The sequence below is a fragment of the Monopterus albus genome, unplaced genomic scaffold, assembly GCF_001952655.1.
Source record: "Monopterus albus unplaced genomic scaffold, M_albus_1.0 scaffold16.1, whole genome shotgun sequence".
In the NCBI taxonomy this organism is placed as follows: Eukaryota; Metazoa; Chordata; class Actinopteri; order Synbranchiformes; family Synbranchidae; genus Monopterus; species Monopterus albus.
In genome coordinates this window covers 4,442,495-4,448,916 of record NW_018127896.1, presented here as the reverse complement: position 1 = coordinate 4,448,916, position 6,422 = coordinate 4,442,495, and positions in this window count along the sequence as shown.

The window sequence follows — 6,422 nt, the reverse complement described above, 5'->3', positions numbered from 1 at the left end:
GAAAGAATCTGAAAACTGAACTGAAACAGCATTTTGTAATTCATATTTGCTTTGGTGTCAGATTGACCCTGTCTGTTCATAAGAAAAATATAAAACATTTTTGAACTTGATTACTAATGTTTGTCTTCATTTTAGATGTTTAGAATGTGGCACTGTAGGTCATCTAGTGTCTTCGTCTCACCCTCGATAACAATTACATGCTGACAACTTCTCACTAGTGTCATTGGTTCCCCACACAGAGGAGGTGATGTGACTGCGCCTCACAGCATAAATTTGCACAATAATGATGAAAAATGGACATACATTAGCGCTAAATACCTCTTGTTGGGTGTAGTGTGGCTCTAATGACTATAGATGGTCATGTTAAGAAGCAACTGCTGCACTGTTGTAATCACATATAATGAAATTATATGGAAACATGAACAATGGAGGTAAACGTAGAACTCCAAATAAGCCTAAAGGTGTAACCACTGACGAATAGTATACACGAAGTATATTGTTTACCCATACAAAGTTCTCAAGGTGGATTCACAGACTAAAAAACAAACACATGAAGCAACAGACCGGGAACCAAGTGTGAATATTTACACTTCATTTTGAACACTGCCTGTGTTTGCTTTGCAACACATCCAGAAAAGAGTCATATCCTGTGACCTGAAATGTAATTAGTAGACTGAACAATGAGGTCTTTTTACACACTTAAAAACAACAATAAACATAAATAATGCTTTTGATTCACCAGCGGATTATTGCAATTTTAGTGTTTGTTCACTTCATTTATACAGACACTAAAGTGGACTTACCCGTGTCCCTTGTCTCATTTGCACTGCAGATAATATATTAGCTTTATTAGTGAAAAGCCTGAAAAATCTATATCGCCTCACCCAGTTATTTTATGAAATGCTTTCTGTTACTCCCTCACCCCCCCACCCCCAAGCCACAAGTCATTAATATTCATATCTGCAACACAACAGCAGAACATCTCCTCCGCGCCACATTATCGATCGATCGCTCTTATCCAAGACCTTCAGCAGGTTCTCTGCAGCAAGCTGCACTCAATTAATGCCTCACACATATTTTTCAGGCTGTACCTCTTTCTTGCCCTTAATTTCTCATGACATTTAATGAACAATGAGCAACAGAAATAAAAAAAACAATTACACTGCTGCATATAATTGTAGGAGAACAAAAAAGGGTCTAAGGCTGGTATCAGCAACTATTCCTCCAAGGTGGTAGAAGTATACAGAATCTCTGCTTAACTAAAGATTATTATGCTGCATGATTCCTTCAAAATGAGTGCTTGACATTTATTGGAATATTATCAAAGATGGATTATAATGTGCATTTTCATTTTATCTGGTCAAAGTAGAAGTAATTTTAACTACTTTATTAACTGTTGTGTCATTTATTTGATGAAAATGCATCATATTTAATAAGACTCTCATATTTGGGTGCAAAATCATTGCCTGGAAAGTAACTTTGTAAATTGGGTGAATGTAGTATAATATTTTCATCTAGAATGTAGTCAAGTAGTAGTAGAAAACACTGTTACTTAATGTAATTATGTCACCTAGTCCCAACCCAGTGAAAGGTCAAGCAATTAAATGAGTGCTATAGTAATTTAGTATTACATTTCCAAGAAGTTAAAGGAATCACAAGAGACGGATTAAAACAATAATGGTCAAAATTGAAGCAGTAGTTTTTAGTATTAGTACCCCCACTTCAGGCTTTTGTTTTCTCTAATTATCCTTTAATGCTATTGGCTCTAAGTGAGTAACAAATCCACTTTTTGACGGGTCATACGGGAATCTGTAATGAAAGCTGGATATTTATTGTGCCCTGCTAAATACTGTTTACACTCAATTAAGTCAACCAAAATAAAACTGATCTACTCTAATGCAACAGCCCTGAAATAAGGTGATAATGTCCAGTTTTAGTTAAGAGTGTATTAAAGAAACATTGATTCAACATTGTGGCCATTTTTGGAACTGTACTTTGTGGTGCTGTTCAACTGTATTGTTTTGTAGACTCCTTCCATTTTACATAACTTGATTCAGTTGAAATTAACATTATTGAACACAGTAAAGCTCTGATTGTCTAACTATCAAAAATACTAGTTTCTGAATAAAACTATGATGGAAAGGAAGCACAGCAAAGAGTTGCCACCACCAGCTCTGATGTGAACACAGCAGCCGGGCCACCAACCTTGTATCTGGTATTGGAGTTCCCTGAGTAAGACACCTCTACACAAGCAGTGAAAACAGCTTGGTCTACTGGTCTCTGGCCATAAACAACATCTGTGATATTTCTCTCTTTTGAAAGTACAACCTGCTCTACTTTGCTGAATAAAAAGTGTTAACACACCTTTCCTGTGCACGATACACAATGACTGATGATACAACGAACTTGCTACTTGAGATTTCCAACATGACGAAGACTTTATTTTCACCCATGGTTCCCAAACTGAGTTTCTTTGCAAAGTAATGAGCATTCAACACCCTCTGCAATGACAAGCTGACTAAAGCTGTCTATCACTAGAGTCTACCTGTGGTCACTGTAATTAATGGGCCATAATTTAGAACAAAACACACATCCATCAATCCTTCCAACCATTCATTTTCTATACCTGCTTTATACTTGTCAGGGTCATGAGGGGGGCTGGAGCCTATCCCAGCATGCACGGCAGCGATGGAAAGCAGATGTGCATAAAATGCACACTCAAGATTGAGCATGTTAGAGCAGAAAAAATATTTAAATGTCAATAGATGCTGCAGTTGTTGCTAAAGGTTTTTTTCTAATATATTTCATAGACATCACTGGTATGGTTGAAATGCCTAATTTAATTCCTCTGTACTCAAAAAAGACAAAAACAAATACATAAAATCAAGTGAATGGACTAAATGGACATTAATTCATGCCAAGTGTCCCCCGTCATGAAAGAGGTACCATTATGAGGGATGACCTTGTCTTTCTGTACACTCCCACTTCCTGACTGAACTGTAGTCTGTTACAGAGCTTTACCCTGGGGGCAATCTTATGACGCTGGCTGCCAAGCAGAGCAGCTTGCTATAAAACCGTGGACACTGAACCCCTATTCTGTTGTTTGCATGGCACGTCATCTACAAAGCAAGCTAGTGACCCAATTTTGCATCTGAACATCAGGAGTATTTAGCATGGGAAGCGTTATATTGAATCCGTTTTGAGAGCAGCCTCACAGGTATAGGGGATAAAACCTGGTTGGATGAAAGAAAAAAAATCCCTAAACCAAAACATTAAAACTGTCCTCTGGCAATAGATTTTTGTTGTTTGTAAGCACTGCTAGCCACCATTTTTCACTAGTTTCTCCAGCCGCCACAGTCTCAGTAGGCCAAAATGCAATGTGTTCTTGAAAGACACTGAACTTTAAGTACACGGGGGAAATATATTCTTACAAAGTTTTCTAAATGCCAATGCTATTAATGCATCTACATGCATATGTCACAGCTGGAAGTTCAGGCATTTCCATTGACATTCTGGATAATGGAGGAAATCAATATCTGCATTACAAATCAAAGTACAGTGAGAGAGAATGGGCGCCTTCTCGAGCAAAAAAGCTCCAGAAATATGTTACATTACAGACTGATGATAGCAGTTTTTAATGGTATGTGTGAAGAATTTACTAAATCTTTGTGACTGCACTCTTCTGGACAGAAAGCTCGGATGTTGTTCTTGGGATCTGTTCCAGTTTAAGAGTCACAGCTCTGAGTGCTCCTGCCACCACTGGGACCACACTTTGGCCTTCACCTTCCACATCCTTTCAGTCCCTGGTACTTCTCCAGCTTCTTATACTCCTTCTTAATTTTGCTGTTATTTGGAACTTCTATGTCTATCACCACTAACTCCTCCTGCTCCTTGTCTACTACCATGATGTCTAGTTGGTTGGTTGGATAGTACCTTCCTGTCTGTCTGGATCTGGAAGTCCCACAGGATGTTAGCCCTGTTATTGTATGTAGCCTCCTTCCCCTGGTACTCTGCTGAGAGACTAGGAAGGGGGAGTTGTCCTCCATGATGGCCTGTGCCCATTTTGGAGTTCAGTTTATCCTACAAGAGGCTCAAAAGTCCATTATTACACATGTAAGATGTTTGCAGTATGTATGCACCATGTCCCACAAAAGAATACTGGTCGGGGTAAGAACACAAGGTTGGGTGTGACATGACCGTCTATAGTACAGTAAGAATGAAGAAGAAGCAAGCAACATCTGCAAAGACAGTCGCACGTCACACTTGTGCTCCCTGCATAAGAACAAATCTTCTCAAGTGATCATTGAAGAAATGAAATGAGCTGGTAGCCCAAAGTGTTTCTAAGAATATTACAAGCTAATGACCCATTTGGAAAGTGCTTGGTCTGACCCACATGGAACACTGAACAGGATCACTGATGGTCTATCATGGCTCAAGAAGGCATGCAGACAGAGCAGCACAAGCCATCCTTTCCTTCCTCCACTGAGTGATGGTGTAATTAAATGTTTCATACTACTGCTGCAGTGGCTCCCAGCTATCTTGTTCTTCTTCCTCAAAGAGCTGTCATGCAATGCACAAAGAGATGAGCAATATTTTTTATTTCTTTTTTATTTTTATTCTTTTTTCCTCTGTTTGCCTCATTTTTACCTTTTTCGCTTTCTCTCCTTTGTGTTTGCACCCCAGAAGTGAGGTCCATCTGTGTCGTATCAATTAGAGAAGAAAACTTTAAACCCTTCACATTCAGAATGATCTGCATGTGTTGCACAAAACTCATACAGTAAACTACCCGCTTTGCTTATTTTGCTTAAAGAAAGTGTTTTCTACAAGGTGTGGAGGTCCTGTAAAGATGGATACTAAGGAGGGAAACAATATCCATCACAAAAACAAATTCATTTGCTGCACTTCCTTTTAATCACAACATATCCAACATATCCAGAGGTGAGATACTACTGAATAAACAAGACAGATGTGCATAAATAAAGCATTATAAGATCACCTTTTAATGATCCAACTGACAGGCTATTAATAACAAATTAGTGCTGTTATCATGATATGAAGGCCAAAAGTTTATTGCAATGCTTCAGATAGCTCCAAATTGATCACATATTTCAAAATGTAGCAAAAGCTGGGTCAAAAAGCAATGAGTCAAAAGTATTATGGCAGATGTATTTTTCAGAGTTACAGACCATGCAGATCAAAGAGCTCCACTCTGTATTTCAGACATCAACAATGCTCCACACAGCAGCAGAGCCAATAATCCAGTGTCTGGAGAGGATGAGTTCCGGAGCTTCATTGTGAGGGACATCTGATTCTAAGGTTTTCCAAATGTGTCACTATTGGCAGACCTAAAAAGGGAGTTTTGTACATCTGGCCAATTGATTCTTTTGTTTGAAGAGTGGCCTGAGAAGTAATCAAACTAACGGGCTGCTTTGGAGTCCTGGCCACTGGAGCATTTCCAAATTAACAAATTAAAGATGCCTGATGATTCATCTGTTTTGGCAAGATTTTGTGATACAGTATTTGCACAATTTTTAAAAATTTGCCCTGCAATTAAAGCTTCAGTTTATAAGACCTCTTTATATGGGGGCCTTTTGGACTGTAATCTAAAGAAATGGCACAGATAATATAAATGTGATTGAAACAATTAAAACGAGATAAGTCAACGGACCAATAGAGGAACAAAGCTGCTGAATGTCATCATTATCCTTTAAAATCTGTCAGTAAGCTGATGATTTTTTTTTCTAAAAGGCGCCTGCTTTTTAAAACCCTTGTGTATTTTTCTAGAAAATGTAAGTGACAGATGTGAAGCAGTCTGGCACAAATCAACAGAACTGCCCCAAAAGTCTGTCCATCCAACATACAAATTAGATATGACTCATAGATCACATGCTGAGTTCTCCTCTCTCAGTCTTAGAGACTCTTTCTGTGCGTTTCGGGCTTAGGAGCATTTCTTGGTGAAATCAATAAGTCCCTGAAGTCTATTATGTGCATTTTTGAAGCCTCTTATTTGGACTTATAGCCAATCCTTAATCTTGTGGATTTAAGAGAAGAAGCTTGCTCTCAAAAAAAAGGAAAATACTTTACTTAACAGAAAAACGCCTTAATTTCCATAAAAGTAACAATTAAAAAGCTGATTAATTTATAGGGTATTCCTTTAATTAAAAAACAGGTCAAAACTGCAAACATATGTCAGCCATTGTTTTTTGTATCTATAGTAATACACTCCCTATGTAGTAGAACTACTTGAATCCCTTAATTTAAAGAGTGCAAATCTATAGTAGTGTGCATTTACAGTGGGTTTCAGAATTTGCTTTTTTAACTTCAGCAAACTATAAATCCATACAAGAATATTTGACCATCCTTGGCTCTGGGCTTCAGGTGTTCCTCCTGCTGTATCCTTCATAGTAGAAGTCAAAATAATG